General features: G+C 39.2%; 2 long non-coding RNA genes across 2 annotated transcripts; one reads left to right on the top strand and one right to left on the bottom strand.

The window, feature by feature from the left end:
- Nucleotides 1-2,413: 2,413 nt before the first annotated feature.
- On the bottom strand, nucleotides 2,414-4,057 carry LOC143135365 (uncharacterized). The gene is made up of 4 exons (XR_012988915.1): nucleotides 3,723-4,057; nucleotides 3,528-3,632; nucleotides 3,159-3,227; nucleotides 2,414-2,655 (listed from the first exon to the last, which is right to left on the bottom strand). It is a non-coding gene; the product is annotated as an uncharacterized LOC143135365 (long non-coding RNA).
- Nucleotides 4,058-11,859: 7,802 nt separating this feature from the next.
- Nucleotides 11,860-16,012, top strand: LOC143135364 (uncharacterized). Its single transcript, XR_012988914.1, has 3 exons — nucleotides 11,860-11,906; nucleotides 12,205-12,273; nucleotides 15,808-16,012. It is a non-coding gene; the product is annotated as an uncharacterized LOC143135364 (long non-coding RNA).
- The last annotated feature ends 1,114 nt before the right edge of the window (nucleotides 16,013-17,126 follow it).

Genomic DNA, 17,126 nt, shown 5'->3' with positions numbered 1-17,126 from the left:
AGTTTGTGATATTACCCTGACTGAGATATTCTTCTGTTAAAATGGAAATTAAAGTAATGTTTCAAAGTTAAGTTTGCACGACAGCAATAATGTGCACTCATGTTACATGGATATTATTATTTGACTAAGGTATTCTGTTTTTATCATAATAGTAAATTTCTATATGTAAAATCATAACAGGCTGCTCTGTTCTTTTGTGTTGTTGTTAAGCCTGTGTTTGGATAAGCCTAGTGGCCGGTGCGCACATTTTATTTTATTTTTGGAGTCACATCCAAGGATAGTGGGGGTCGCCAGTCTCTGGCACGGTTATTTTGGGGGTCGCGGGTTAAAAAAAATTGGGAACCCCTGTCCTATTGTATCCTATAGGAAAATTGAAAGACAACCGTTTGTCCCGCTGTTTATCCCATCGGAAAGGAAAGGTTTCTTGTTTCAAGTGAATCAAGTCATGATGATGTCATTAACACGATTTGTAGGCTTGTACGTCCTCATCCATCTCCAGACATGTTAGCTGGATGTGAGAAATTTGTGTGTCAGCTCCTCAAAACCTGCTTTTCAAACAGCTAAAGCCCTTCAGTGGAACATGATTAAAACTCTAAAACCCAACCAGGGAGTGGAAAAACTATGTCCCACTTACAGAGCCATCCTTGTGTTTGTCCCTCATCACACCTGAAACCCCATCCCTATGACTGCCCTACCATCGCCTATTGCTGTCCCCATGCTCGGATTCCTGCCCGCGCAGCCTATAGCGACCCACTACTTGCCCGATGACAACTCCTAATCCCTATGGACAATTCATCCCCTACACTGGACTATTTGAACTTTCTGACACTAAATAGGATTCATGCATTATCATACTGGTTATGTAACTATCCAACCACTTGTAACATATACCTCAGGTGGCTCTAAACACCATGTTCTATTCTAGACCTATACTGACCCCAGGCAGATGGGTCAGGCCATTGAGTCGTGGATCTGCTCGAGGTTTCATCCTATATGTTTCTCCAATTCTAGGGAGTTTTTCCTCGCCCCTGTTACTCATGGGCTCTGTCTGAATGTTTAACACTCTGTAAAGCGCCATGAGACATGTGTAATGTTTTGACACTCTATAAGTGAAATTAAATTGAAATTGAAATTCTGACAGCACACTGGCAAGCAAATGTTTGGGCACAAGATACAGTGGAGGGAAATTGATGATGGGCAATGGGCCCCTATTCTGTCAAATCTTCTACCAGCACCAGAGGCTGTTGTGGAGCTTGTGAAGAGTTGTCTTGCCAGCCAATACAGTAGAAGGTGTTCTTGAAAGAGTAATTACCATTCACGCAACTTTGCAGGTATAAATGCTCTGAGAAGATGTGCACCAATATTAAAGACAGTGACAGTGGTGAGGATAAATACTTCAGTGACAATGACTGACTGTTTTGTTGAACTCTTCAATAATGAAACAAGATGCCGATTCTTAATTTTTCGATTTTTTTTTCTTTCCCTAATTTGTTGGCAAATGATGCCATAAATCTTTTGAAAATAGTCTGTATCTCATTGTCTTATTAGGTGTATATTTATCAAAAAGTTGACCACTTTAAGCCTTTATATTATTTTTCTGCATCAATTGTCCGCCATCTTGAATTTTGGCACTGAAAATGAAGAAAAAAATCGGAAACAGGTTGTTTTGTATTCAGTGGTGTCCTAGCAAGTAAAAATTCACCAGTTGCAAAAATCTATATGAGCCGTTCCTAAAATGACATGATTCCCCTCACTACTGCATGCAAAACATTGATAGCTCTTAGCCATTAGCCTTATTTTCTTTTTCGAAGTAGTCCTTAGAGGAAAAAAGGAGACCCCTGATCTATACTTGTATCTACCTATTTTATTGATATTTCTTAACAAGATTGGTATAATTACCACACTCTCAGGAATTATTTCCATATGTCATGGCTTCCAAGTCTTGCAATAAGGACCCAACTTTTCGTAAAAGACCTGAGCAAATATTCACAGCTTCTCTGGCTTTTCTTGGCCACTGTAAGTAAGGCATGTTTTGTAAAAGTGCTTGGAATGGTGGAATTCAGCTTCATCATTTTAACTCTTCAGCTAAAGCTGCAGTTGGCAAGATTCTTTTGATCATATTCACTGATCCAACAGTATGCTCCGACAGAACAACATAGATCAGCCGGTTTTAGAAAAAAAAAAACCTGCACTTAAATCTCCATCTAGAGCCTGTTATCTGTTTTGCAAAAATCCACAGCTCCCGGTTCTTCTGGTCCAATCAGAGCAGGGCTGTGTGAGATCTGACTGTCAATCACAGTCTGGTGCGCACTGACGAGCACAAACTCGTCTCGGTGCTCGGTGGTAGTGGGGGAGGGGCATGAGAGTTCCAAACATTCAAAATTTTTGCTAAGTCCCCTCAATCTGTCAGACTTGCCAACAGCTTTAACATGAATGACACAACATTGTTAAGACTGAAAAAAAACACCCAATCTTTTTTGTGAATTGGCTTTTAAATTTGTTGTGCACAGAAACAGTCAGATGTATATTTTCACACATTTGCAACACATTGTACATAACTCATTCAGTTGTCAGGAGGATAGATGCTACTGCATATTGTCCAAAATGATGGACTCTCTGGACCTTTCCGCATTGTTTCTCTCTGTTATCCTTAGTCTGAAACAAAGTTTAATGTGAAATTACAAACATGGTCAGGTGGAAACATTTGATTTAGAACATTTGATAATTTTATGATTATAATTATATTTCAATTTGATGATTTGTTTTACTATACTTAAACCAACATTGTGCCAGTCCAGGAGTCCTATAGGGGTTATCATAGGGACTCAGATTAACCATACTAGCCCTAGCCTAAAACAAAAATGTTTGAATGGAAATCTCCATTGAAATTCTCTTTTAGTTCAGGATGTGGCTTCATGTAGGCTACTGGCAGGTTACTTTTTTTTCTTTTTTTAAATAAAAAAAATCCTCAGAAATTTCTGCTGCTCTGGTGTCAGTATAATGCATGAATGTTCCATAATGGTATCAGTTCTCAGTTTCTACACCATCATTTTACAAGTGTATAAAGAAGACTGATGAAAAGTAAACTTCAAATACTTAATTCTGATGTTGATTGTGCATGTAAGTATAACATCTTGTTTTAGAATCATGCATCTTACCTTCCATAGTTCAGCTTTACGCTGACAGTCAACAAAGTTTCCATGACAAGCAATACAGTCGATTTGAGGCTAGAACAACAAACACTGTTACATATTTTCCTAGTGTGGTCATATTGGATAAACTCAATCCAAAAATACATAAGATCCAACTACAAAATGTTAACTGTTGAAATTGTTGAAATGTGAAACACAACCCAAGAGCATATAACACCTTTTTACTGTACAGTAGGCCTATACATTTTCCTTATCTGCCCTGCCATTTAAATCAGATCAAATTATGGAAATTAAGCTAATTTAAAATGGAATAAATGGTATATGAAATAAACTGAAATAAATTGTTTGATATAACCACTGCTGTATAATACCTACATTTGCATTTTCCAGAACCATACACTTTGGTCGGTGATTCAAGTCCTGGCCTCTTCTTCTGCATGTTGTTGGTTTCAACAATATTCTCAAACTCTCTCTTTCGTACTGTATTACAAAAACAGAGCAAATTCTGTACAATCTACTTTTTTAAGATGACTTCGACAAATAAAATTGTTTTAAACAAAAGGGTCATACCATAAATTCCAGCTGTTCTGAAATGTCTAAATGTATTCCAGATCCTGCAAATTTCTCATTAGCAACTTTGATAAGTCGGTTAGTGAGTGCCTGGTCTTCAGGAGAAAGAGAGTCATATCTGTTAGCAGTGATCACCAGGACTGCAGCAGCAAAACACAGAGTTCCTAGACTGTTCATTGTTGTGGTTATGAATATATTCACAATGTCGGTAGCTTCACAGACGAGATCTAACCTCGCATGGGTTATTTTATGTCATCGGGAATCTTCCCAGAACTGTTTTTATACAGACCTGCACAAAGGTTACTTGTTGTGCAATTTACAAACATTAGTGCAGCACATGAGCCCTCAACTTCAAAACTGATGTAACAAAAGACGCTGAATTGTAGTATCTTGCCTTAGGGAGAATGTATGACCTAATATGGTTCATTTAAATTCAATTCAAAACACTTTATTCATCTCAAAGGCAATTTACACATTCACGAAATATAAAACAGTCAGCAACATTGTATGTGCCTGTGGTATTGGAATTTGAGAGGTATTGAGATGGTGCTTGCTAATGGTCAAAGGTAATTTGGAGTTGAGTTAGACAGCCATAGGCACAAAGGTTGCCTTCCTCCTCTTCCTTCGTCACAGTCCGGAGGGGAGCCACTTAAAGGAAGGGGGCGCATAAAGAGCTCATGTTGCATTTTCTCACTGTCTAAAATATACTTTTATTATATGAATGGTCATGGAAACATAGAAATAGCAAATGTTCAAGTTTATGTTAATAGACTCTACTACAACCCGAATTCTGAAAAAGTTGGGAGGCTTTGTAAAATGTGAATACAAAAATAATGCTATGATTTACAAATCATGTCAACCCTATATTTACTGTAATTGAGAATAGTTCAACAGCAACATCAACTGTTGAAGACAAGAAATTTGACTATTTAATGGAAAATTTAACCACATTTTGAATTTGATGGCAACAAACCTAAAAAAAGTTGTGACGGGGGCCACAAAAGGCTGGAAACGTTGTGCAATGACAAAGACAACAAAAGGAGGAACATTTCACAACTAACAGGTGAACTGGAGCCACGACTTGGGCATGAAAAGAGCATAGAGACTGAGTCTCTCAGAAGTAAAGTGTTATTCACCACTCTGTGTGGGCAAATGATAAGACAACATATGAATTATGTTTCTTATCATGAAATTGCGAAGGATTTGAGGATTTCATCTTCAGTATATAATACCATTACAATTTTCAGAAGCAATATGACACGAGTGGACGTGGGCATGGTAAAGCATATTGGCACTGCTGTAATTCAGCCGAAGGTATGAGGCCCCTATAATGTCTTCAGGTAGACCTAGGCTACTTTGCCAGAGAGGCCACGAGGCAGAGGGGATTCCCTGGCTCTTCATTCATCACTCCCCTGTGATTGTCCTTAGTTTGCTACAGGGGATCATGCTGAAAATGTTGCTGTCTATACCATATTGCTTGATTCGCTAGTTTGTTGATTTCTGTCGCTGGCACCTTTTATGAATGAATGGAATGTTGGTGTAGTTTTAACGGTTAGACTACAATGTATCATTCGCAGAGTGATTACTGGCAGTAAAAAGTCTTGAGTGGCGTTGTGCTGGGATATCGCCACTCGTGATGACTCATAGAATGCCTCTCGTCCCTATCAAAACGTATAAGCTTGACCGGACCTAACTGTTCATATAGTAGCAGAGAAAAGTGCAGGAGTGCATTTCAGTTTAGTTTGAAAATTTTGCATCATGTTTTGTTGTTCAACAGCCTGACTGAGGTGCGGGCAGTGATACTGCTATACCTTCTACCTGATGGCAGTAGTGCATGGGACGGGTGTGTTGGATCTTGGGTCAATGCTTGTGGCTTTGCGCAGACAGTGGGTGTTGTAGATGTCAGAGAGGGAGGGAAGAGAGGCCCCAGTGATCTTTCAGCCGTCTTCACAATCTGCTGCAGGGCCTTTCGTTCTGCAGCAGCGCAGTTACCAAACCACGCTGTGAAGGCACTGCTGAGGATACTCTCAATAGTCCATCTGGTGGGAAACACTTACAAGTATCTGGGGATACTAGCATGGCGAGCCAGACCCACATTAAAATGTAGGGTCTGGGCACTCACCGTTCGCAGTGCTCAGTCCAAGGGGCGGGATAATCAGTTGTCTTTCAAATTCCCTCTGCACGCAATAGGATGCAATAGGATATTTGTTTTCAAGTAGCAGGGAATTCAAGCCAAACCGTTGCAACTCTGCCATCAATCATTATGTTAAGCCCACCAAACGACTCTATACACGATTTCAATGTCCTGATTAAGTTTCGATTTCTGGAGCTCACAAGCCAACGGAGAGTTGCTAGACTAGCCCTTGTAGCAAATGTAATTCGCTAGGGGCGCGTCTAGATTTCTAGGCTATGGGGATACATCTGGACAATAAATTCGACTGGTCAGTCAACACTGAAGCACTCTACAAGAAAGGGCAAAGCAGGCTGCGGTCCTTCAACGTCTGCAGCAAGCTCCTCTGGATGTTTTACCAGTCTGTTGTTGCCAGCGTCCTCTTATGCTATGGTATGCTGGGGAGGAAGCACTAAGAAGAGGGATGCTGGGTGACTAGACAGGCTGGTAAGGAAAGCTGGCTGTGTTGTGGGAGTTGAACTCAGGGTACCCGCGGAGTCTTAAAAGTATTAAAAAGTATTACATTTCATTTTCCTAAATTAAGGCCTTAAAAAGTATTGAATTTCACCTCAAAGTCTGGAATTTTTTCACGGAGGTCTTAATTTTTCAAATGATCAGTAGATTTAGTCTAATATCCTCACGTAGCATAAATCACAAGGATTAAAGTTCTCCATCGTACGACGGATTTCCGTCAATTTGATTTTAGAAATGTCATATTTGAGATCGATGCAGATCCGGTGAGAAAAAAAAGGAGGGGGGGGGGGTCTATCACCTTTTCTTTTCCTTTTTTTAAGGCAACTACAAATATTAGGTTCGATGAATGAATGTGTGTGATGGTAAATGTTTAAAGACCTAATAGTGTTCTTGAGAACTTTCTGTGTCTCAATCAGAGATCGCTCAAGAAGATAAGTCAGCCATGAGTTTCGCTTTGTTTATGTTGTAGCTACACGCTTGTCTCATTGGCCTGGGGCGGTTGCTTAAAAAAAAAAGAACACGTCTGGAGGACGGTCTAAAAGTTGGATTACAGTGACAATCGAGACAGCTGATGAGGTTGCCCAATCCGTTTAACTTTTTTGGATATGCTTTTGTGAGCTCTATGTGCGAATTCGGAGGCTGTGTTCTTTCCATGCATCAATGTAGACAATTTCTTACTATCGCGAACTCTTGTCAGGGGAGGTCATTCATTTTGGGTGTCACCTATGACTTGAACAGATAGCCTGCTATGCCACCCGATGTACTATTATTGTTACAGTTTTTAATAAATGCAACTAACATTATGTGTAAAGCGACGCAATATAAACCGTAGCCTATGCCTCCCGTCTGTTATGACATGTACAACAATGTTTTTCACAATTTCTGACGGAAGGTTTTGACTGAGCGTGTTCAGTTCAGGGGGTCGTTTCTAGAAAAGTTAGCAACGACTTTGCTCAATCACCATGGTACGACGCAACTTGCGACCAAACAACGACACTGTTACACCTGTTTCCAGAAAGCATCGTACCTGCACAGTAAAAATTATTAATTAAACAGGTCTAAAGGTGAGAAGGGTCTGAAGTGAGCTTGAGACAGCACCTAGACGTTGAGAATACTTTTGAGGGGAGAATTGTTATTTTTTTTGAGTTGTGATTATTGAAGCTATTTTGGAAGTTTAAGTTTTAGTGTTAATTGAGAATCCTTGTATTCGTACCATTCAGGGGGTCGTTTCTAGAAAAGTTAGCAACGACGTTGCTCAACCACCATGGTACGACGCAACTTGCGACCAAACAACGACACTGTTACACCTGTTTCCAGAAAGCATCGTACCTGTGTCGCAATTCGCTACCTCCGACGTTCGAACACCATAGTTCCAACAACGTTGTTGATGATGCAGCGATACATATCATTGGTGGAAACAGTGGCAACGTGTAATACCCCACCCCCTAGAAATGTTCTGTCATCGCCTATGTCGACATGTTTCTAATCTAAACCGAGTGATTAATGCTGGTATTGTCATTGCCATCAGCCAAAACCTAAACCTATTGCAAGCATATAAAACAGTTAACTTAAGCAGACCAATATGAGTCATTAGTTGTGTTAAATATCTATGTGTTGGAAAAAATATATAGCCTGGACAAATATCTGGGTATCCCACAGGTTATCAACTGTCTCGTGGCTTAACGGCAGCGCGTTGGTGCACTGCGCGCTCGGCCTGAGTTCGCATCCTATTTCTTCTTTTCTTTTCATCTCTGAGTAAGAGTAGGCCTACGAGACACAACAATAGGATTTGACCATACATATTTATGTATATAGTTACTCTACATCGAGAGACCATAGGTACAAGACATCAGTCAAAAACAATTTAATCTATGTGTCACACAGTTCACCTGCAGGTAGCGAGAAGCAAGAGGACAATCTCACATCATAAGAAAATCGAACCTACAACGTTGGGATAACAAGTCTTCTGCTCTAGCCACTACACCATTTATCACTGCTGTTGTAAAAGTCTATGAAGATTATAATACTAAAGCTAAGGCAATACTCGAATTAACATAAATAGAAAGAATGAGCTAAGTAGGGGAGTCAGTGTCTTAATCAAAATTAAGCAACAGGATATATCAATCATTGAGTCACGAGATAAACATCCACTTCGCAATTTTTGTTTAGGCGGTTGTGATTTTTGGTTAGGCGCTCTGGACACCAACAGGAACTACCAAGGAACGACACAAGTGCGACTGCCTAGGGGCAGTAGTTCAAACGACCAAACTTTGCGTCCTTGTTTGCGATTGAGAGTTCGAACTACCCTTTCTAGAAACACCAAATCCAAGAACGATGGAGCGTACTACCAAGGTTGCGACGCAAGTTAGCAAACGACGCTTTCTAGAAACGACCCCCAGGGCATTAGTGGGGTAATTTACGAGATACTCTATTGGGTCCATAAGCGCCTGCACAAGTCATTAGTTTCTGTATTCGCCTAATTGCGCTACTCGACCAATGTACGACCAAGGGAAAACAGCTTCTGGGAGGGTGTTTGGCTCGAGGTCAAGGTGCAAAGGACCCTAGGGTAAATTACTCCGAACCATCACTTTAAGTGAAGCATTGTTGGCCCTGGGGACAAATGACCTCCTCAGTCTGTCAGTTGGGCATGGCAGTGAGCGTAGTCTTCAACTGTCAAGTTGTCAAGCTCTTCTGTTTTATGATAGTGCTGTGGAGTGGATGACAGTCATTGTCCAAGATGTCGATTAGTTTGTTTAGGGTCCTTCTGTCTGATATTGAAGTGATGCACTCCAGTTCAGCTCCCACAACACAGCCAGCTTTCCTTACCAGCCTGTCTAGTCGCCCAGCATCCCTCTTCTTAGTGCTTCCTCCCCAGCATACCACAGCATAAGAGGACGCTGGCAAAAACAGACTGGTAAAAGATCCTGAGGAGCTTGCTGCAGATGTTGAAGGACCGCAGCCTGCTCTGTCCGTTCTTGTAGAGTGCTTCAGTGTTGACTGACCAGTCCAGTTTATTGTCCAGATGTATCCCCAGATACTTGTAAGTGTTTCCCACCAGATGGACTATTGAGAGTATCCTCAGCAGTGCCTTCACAGCGTGGTTTGGTAACTGCGCTGCTGCAGAACGAAAGGCCCTGCAGCAGATTGTGAAGACGGCTGAAAGATCACTGGGGCCTCTCTTCCCTCCGACTCTGACATCTACAACACCCACTATCTGCGCAAAGCCACAAGCATTGACCCAAGATCCAACACACCCGTCCCATGCACTACTGCCATCAAGGTAGAAGGTATGGCAGTATAACTGCCCACACCTCAGTCAGACTGTTGAACAACAAAACATGATGCAAAATTTTCATGGTGGCAGAAGGTATGGCAGTATAACTGCCCACACCTCAGTCAGACTGTTGAACAACAAAACATGATGCAAAATTTTCACACTAAACTAAAATGCACTCCTGCACTTTTCTCTGCTGCTAAACAGTTAGGTCCGGTCGAGCTTATAATTTTTGATGGGACGAGAGGCATTCTATGAGTCATCACGAGTGGCAATATCCCAGCACAACGCCACTCAAGACTTGTTACTGCTTTTACTGTTAGTTGTGAAATGTTCCTCCTTTTGTTGTCTTTGTCATTAGCCTAGAAATCTAGACGCGCCCCTAGCGGCAGGAAATTACATTTGCTGCCAGGGCTAGTCTAGCAACTCTCCGTTGGCTTGTGAGCTCCAGAAATCGAAACTCAATCAGGCCAATGAAATCGTGTATAGAGTCGTTAGGTGGGCTTAACATAATGATTGATGGCAGAGTTGCAACGGTTTGGCTTGAATTCCCTACTTGAAAACAAATAAGATGGATGTTGCTGTTGGCAAACAGTGTGACACGAGTTAAGCTTTTATTAAGTTGGCAAACGTTTGAACTAGCCAACTAGCTCTGCTGGTGGGAAACGCATGGGACTCATAGCGCTGCCGCTGTCCTATTGCGTGCAGAGGGAATTTGAAAGACAACTGATTATCCCGCCCCTCGGACTGAGCACTGCGAACGGTGAGTGCCCAGACCCTACATTTCACAGTTGATATGTAGCCTGGAAAATCCAGACCCTGGTAATCTAGAAAGATTAAGGGTCTGGCCACGAACAATGTAATGGCCCAACTCGAGGGGTGACAACAAGCATGCATTTAAAAATATCACTGCACGCAATTGGATAACACTAGACCATGTTTACTCTGAATGATTTCGGATTTCGACGCAATCGGATAACACTACGAACAATGTGTACTGTCCTCCAACATTGCAGCACTGTCTTCATCAGTTTAGCTGGTTCCCAGGAATGTGGGGTAAAAGTAACGTGCATTGCTCATTGCCAGAGTGTCTCGCAGAGACAATTCCATTGTGCCCTCGCGAGAACTCTGGATTTCCAGGGTAGTTGATATGTTGTCTTTGAACTATTCTTAATTAAATAAAGGGTTGAAATGATTTGTAAATCATTATTTTTTTTATTCACATTTTACAAAGCCTCCCAACTTTTTCAGAATTTGGGTTGTAGTAGAGTCTAGAACTTGAACATTTGCTATTTGGATGTTTCCATGACCATTCATATAATAAAAGTATATTTTAGACAGTGAAAAAATGCAACATGAGCTCTTTATGCACCCCCTTCCTTTAAGTGGCTCCCCTCCGGACTGTGACGAACAAAGAGGAGGAAGGCAACCTTTGTGCCTATGGCTGTCTAACTCAACTCCAAATTACCTTTGACCATTAGCAAGCACCATCTCAATACCTCTCAAATTCCAATACCACAGGCACATACAATTTTGCTGACTGTTTTATATTTTGTGAATGTGTAAATTGGCCTTTGAGATAAATAAAGTGTTTTGAATTGAATTTAAATGAACCATATTAGGTCATACATTCTCCCTAAGGCAAGATACTACAATTCAACGTCTTCTGTTACATCAGTTTTGAAGTTGAGGGCTCATGTGCTGCACTCATGTTTGTAAATTGCACAACAAGTAACCTTTGTGCAGGTCTGCAGAAAAACAGTTCTGGGCAGATTCCCAGAAATAAAATAACCCATGCGAGGTTAGATCTCGTCTGTGAAGCTACCGACATTGTGAATATATTCATAACCACAACAATGAACAGTCTAGGAACTCTGTGTTTTGCTGCTGCAGTCCTGGTGATCACTGCTAACAGATATGACTCTCTTTCTCCGGAAGACCAGGCACTCACTAACCGACTTATCAAAGTTGCTAATGAACAATTCGCAAGATCTGGAATACATTTAGACATTTCAGAACAGCTGGAATATATGGTATGACCCTTTTGTCATCACTGTATGTAATTTGTGTGACATCAGAGTTTATGTTTTAACCATTTTATTTGTCGAAGTCATCTTAAAAAAGTAGATTGTACAGAATTTGCTCTGTTTTTGTGATACAGTACGAAAGAGAGAGTTTGAGAATATTGTTGAAACCAACAACATGCAGAAGAAGAGGCCAGGACTTGAATCACCGACCAAAGTGTACGGTCTTGGAAAATGCAAATGTAGGTATTATACAGCAGTGGTTATATCAAACAATTTATTTCAGTTTATTTCATATACCATTTATTCCATTTTAAATTAGCTTAATTTCCATAATTTGATCTGATTTAGATGGCAGGGCAGATAAGGAAAATGTATAGGCCTACTGTTGAGAAAATAAGTGTTTTGCTCTTGGGTTGTGTTTCACATTTCAACAATTTCAACAGTTAACATTTTGTAGTTGGATCTTACGTATTTTTGGATTGAGTTTATCCAATATGACCACACTAGGAAAATATGTAACAGTGTTTGTTGTTCTAGCCTCAAATCGACTGTATTGCTTGTCATGGAAACTTTGTTGACTGTCAGCGTAAAGCTGAACTATGGAAGGTAAGATGCATGATTCTAAAACAAGATGTTATAACTGATACCATTATGGAATATATTCATGCATCATTCTTTATACTGATACCAGAGCAGCAGAAATTTCTGAGGATTTTATATAAAAAAAACTGGGTAACACTTTATAATAACTATACACACAATTCATCATTTATTAAGCCTTTGTTACTTATTAGTCAATGGTTTGTTCATCATTAGTAATTTATTGTTCATACATAATTTATCATCATTAAAACATTTGTTTACACAGTTATAAATGGTTTGTTCATAGTAAATAAGCCTATCCAAAAATATGTTTGTAAGTACATGATTTATACTTAATAAATAATGAAACAACCACTTATAAATTAAATCATTTTCCCATTATAAACCAGTGGCAAACTATTACAAAATGCTTTGTTCATCATCATCATTTATCATCAGTAAAGCATTGCTCCTATGTTAAATCTCATAAATAATGTATTTGTATATGTATTTGTATAAATGGTTTGTTCATAATAAGCCTATATCTAAAATATATTTATAAATTATTGTTAATACTTTTGTTAATAAATTATGCAATAATATTTTGTCGATGAAGTAATATTTCCATTATTTAACACATATGCACTAATGATTAGTTAGGGTGAGGATACATATTTTATAAACCACTTCCTAATACTATAAATCATGATTAACTCAGGAGTTACACGTGGTTAGTTAATTATATTTTGTGAGCTTATCTAAAGTGAGGACTTTGTCTGCCTTGCAACGCATTTTCAAATGAGTTGTAAAGATTACATTCACACTCATTCATTTAGCAGACAAGCGACATACACATGTCAATTAAATTGAAGGCCATTGACACAACAGTTAAAGCCAGGAATCCAACCCCCAACTTTTCAGGGTACTGCATGCTAGTCCAGCTCCTTATCCACTACACTACCTTGGCCCAGATAGAAACAACTACGAATATGCAAGAGTTTCTGTTTTCTTCTACTACACACTGTTAAGCATTTATTAAACATCTGTAAACTATTATTAAAAACTGTATTCTTCGTTTGTAAAACATTATTCCTTCATTAATTATCATCTGTAAATCATGTTTACACACAGTTAAAAATGGTTTGTTCATAAACACGCATATCTATATTATATTTTTGAATTGACTGTTGTAACACCACTGGGCAGAGGTAGTGTAGTGGATAAGGAGCCGGGTTAGCTTGCAGTGACCCATAAACTTGGGGGTTCAAAACCTGGCGTCCACCAATGTGGCCTTGCCCTTTAATTTTATTGACATATGTAAGTCGCTTTGGGTGCACTTTAGATGAGCTCACAAAATATCATTAACTAACTCCTGAGTTAACTAGATGTACCGCAGAGCGGTACAAAATATGACCGCCGCCCAGTCCAGCACATTTTTTCCACAAAAATAAATCACGCTGAAAGGCCTATATGATTCTAACTGTCTCACTAAATTGCATTATCCACACTCAATTCTCACTGATATCTGCTAGACAACAAGTACCAAAACATGATTAGTTCATAGATTTCACATGTAAAATTAATTTTATACAACCCCACCTCCATCTTGCCTGTTCATAATACTGAGAAATTCTTGAATTGTGTGCATGTACATGTTTATGTTATGCGTGTGTGTGTGTGTGTGTGTGTGTGTGTGTGCGTGCTTGTGTGTGTGCCTGCGTATGTGCCTGTGCATGCAAGCGTACATATGTCTACTGTGTGAGTATGTGTCATACGTATGATTACTGTGAATGTATGTGTGTGTGTGTGTGTGTGTATCTGTTTGTGCACATGTGTGCACATGAAATGGGTTAACATGACCCCTGGAGGCAAACATACGGAAAAAAATGGTCATCCTAGGCCCTACAGTTCTCAAGATATTCACAGAGAACTGTGTCTGCCCTACCCTTCTTTCGGGGGGTCCAGTCCAGCGGGGGGGCTACAGATCAAAACGAAAAATTACGGTTCCATGTTATCCATGTGGGGGTACATGCCCACCAAGTTTTGTGTACCCCGGTCTTTCAGTGTCCCGGGAATCCTTGTTGGTGTACGTCACTAAATGTACACATAAATGATTTGATTGTAAGGCCCCCCATGAACGAAAGTACACAAAACTTGGCATGCATTCGGAGGGTGTCATAATGATCCTACACTTTTAATTTCGTGCAGTTTTGACCTTGTCAGCCAGAGATATTGTGATGAAAACACCTAATTTTTTGCTTTTTAATTTTTAACTAGGTGGCGCTATACATAAAATAAGTGGTAATGGGATGGGTTGACATGCCCCCTTAAGACCAACATACATAAAAAAGGTGGACCTCCTAGGCCCTACGGTTATCGAGATATTCACAGAAAACTGTCTCCGGCCACCTACAGGCCAGTTGGTGTATAGTAACATAAATTAATTTATTGTGTGGCCCCCCATGAACGGAATTCCACGAAACTTGGCGTGCATACAGAGGGTGTCATAATGATCCTACACTTCCAATTTTGTACAGTTTTGACTTTGTTAGGTCACAGATACCTTCAATTACAACACCTCATTTTTACTTTTTTGTGTTTAACTAGGTGGCGCTATACATGAAATGAGTGGTTATGGAATGGGTTGACATGGCCCCTTGAGATCAACATACAAAAAAAAAATGGTCCTCCTAAACCCTACGGTTTTCGAGATATTCACAGAAAACTGTGTCTGCCCTACCCTCCTTTCGGGGGGTCCAGTCCAGCGGGGGGGCTACAGATCAAAACGAAAAACGATGGTTCCATGCTATCCATGTGGGGTTACATGCCCACCAAGTTTCGTGTACCCCGGTCTTTCAGTGTCCCGGGAATCATTGACAGAAATTTGGGCATGCGAAAAATAAAAAATAAAAATAAATTAAAAAAAAATCTGACTAAACCTATATGACCGCCGCTTCGCTGCGCGGCGGTCATAATAATGAATTATAGTATTAGGAAGTGGTTTATAAAATATATATCCTCACCCTAACTAATCATTAGTGCATGTGTATGTAACAACTGTTAAATAATGGAAATATTACTTCATCAAAAACATATTATTGCATAATTTATTAAGTATTGACAATAATGTATAAAAATATTTTAGATAGGCTTATTTACTATGAACAAACCATTTATAACTGTGTAAACAAATGCTTTACTGATGATAAATTATGTATGAACAATAAATTACTAATGATGAACAAACCATTAACTAATAAGTAACAAAGGCTTAATAAATGGTGAATTGTGTGTAGTTATTATAAACCTGCCAGTAGCCTACATGAAGCCACATCCTGAACTAAAAGAGAACTTCAATGTAGATATCCATTCAAACATTTTTATAGGCTATAGGGCTAGTATGGTTAATCTGAGTCCCTATGATAATCCCTAGAGTTAGGACTCTTGGACTGGCACAATGTTGGTTTAAGTATAGTAAAACAAATCATCAAATTGATATATAATTATAATCATAAAATTATCACCTGACCATGTTTGTCACATTAAACTTTGTTTCAGACTAAGGATATCAGAGAGATACAATGCGGAAAAAGAGGCCAGCCATTTGGACAACATGGAGTATCATTACAACTTCCTGACTACTGAATGAGTCTACTGAATGAGTGGACTGCTTACTTTCCATTTCATACAATTCATGTTTTGGGAAAAAATATGATGAAGTTATGTACAATGTGTTGTAAATGTGTGAAAATATACATCTGACTGGGCCTGTATGCACAACAAATGTAAAAGCTAATTAACAAAAAAAAAAGATTGGGTGTTTTTTTCAGTCTTAACAATGTTATGTTATTCATGTTAACTAAAGAGTTAAAATGATGAAGCTGAATTCCACCATTCCAGGCATTTTTGCAAAACATGCCTTAGGCATAAAAAAAAAAAAGTTTTGGTTCCTGTTGGTTGACTGTTGAGGCCATGGGTCGGTAGGGAATTTTTTTTTTTTTTTTTTTTTTTTCTCCAGTGGCAGTAACGGATAGGTTGAAAATCAATCCCTCCAGGATTTCGCAAGGTTTTTTGAGACTGTTGCGACCTAAAATGCCTGGATGGAAGTTGCGGTGATTTGAGCGGTTTCTTGTGGAGAAATTGCGGGAGGAAGTGAAAATTGCAAAAATAGTTTAAATTTAGGGCAATTAAGGTTAGGAAGACCAAAATCACACTGATAATCTTGATGCTTATTAAAAAGGATAATCCAAGGTAAACAGTAAGGATTACAGAAAATCAAAGTAGGCCTACTTTATTTGTGAAAATGCTTTGACTAAGGTAATTCACAAAGCAGTATAGTAGAACTGTCCAAAAAAGACAGTCACCTAAAGAGATGGCATCATGTCATATGTTTCAATACATTCATATATTTTGTAATTCATATTAAGTTCATATCATTTTAATAAATCATAGACTGTGGCCTGCATAATTACTAATATCCAAGTAAGTATCTAGTAATTTCATATTGATTTGACTACACTTCTGTTTAATGTCATTACATTGGTGGTGTACGTCTAATTGACTGCCTGCCCCTTTAAGGACGTGAGAGTAGCCTAATTACATTTCTGAGTGGATTGGAAGGTTTGCATCTCACTGTTCGGCTACTAGTGTAAATCACTTTTTGCATAGTGCATTACCATATGTGGATGCAATTGGGAATGTCTTCTATGTCATTAGTTAAAATAAATGTTTAAAAAAACAACTCGAATGAAATCATTCTTGGATCATAGAAGAGGTAAATGTCTTGCAATTTTATTAATTTCTATGATTTTGGTAGCACTACTCAAACTAAGCCCAGAAGCTAGCAAACATAAGCTTGACATAAACATGACATAAGC

The sequence above is a fragment of the Alosa pseudoharengus genome, unplaced genomic scaffold, assembly GCF_046254945.1.
Source record: "Alosa pseudoharengus isolate Yale_2024_CS ecotype anadromous, Long Island Sound unplaced genomic scaffold, YU_APseudo_1.1 YU_APseudo_1.1_scf_2, whole genome shotgun sequence".
NCBI lineage: Eukaryota > Metazoa > Chordata > Actinopteri > Clupeiformes > Clupeidae > Alosa > Alosa pseudoharengus.
The sequence above is the reverse complement of the archived record's forward strand: the minus strand, read 5'-3'. Positions and strand labels throughout refer to the sequence as shown.